The sequence below is a fragment of the Odontomachus brunneus genome, unplaced genomic scaffold (assembly GCF_010583005.1).
Source record: "Odontomachus brunneus isolate Ranch 3 - 2012 unplaced genomic scaffold, Obru_v1 Obru_scaffold_218, whole genome shotgun sequence".
Classification (NCBI taxonomy): Eukaryota; Metazoa; Arthropoda; class Insecta; order Hymenoptera; family Formicidae; genus Odontomachus; species Odontomachus brunneus.
In genome coordinates this window covers 1-223 of record NW_022639668.1, presented here as the reverse complement: position 1 = coordinate 223, position 223 = coordinate 1, and positions in this window count along the sequence as shown.

Genomic DNA, 223 nt, shown 5'->3' with positions numbered 1-223 from the left:
GTTATCGCGGAGTTTATATATCGCAGTAATCGCGAAAAATTGAAGTTTCATGGGGCTGGGACGTTACACCTCCCCCTTTTTAAGACAAATTTCGATGTTTTCGGAGGGATTTGTTCTAACTCTGAAATCCTCTCGTTTAATTCCTTAAAAGAAACGGTCTGCGAGTGTTGTATAGTTATTCTAGGAGGACTGGGCGCTGTGGGTGCTGTCTGTCCGTTGTTCG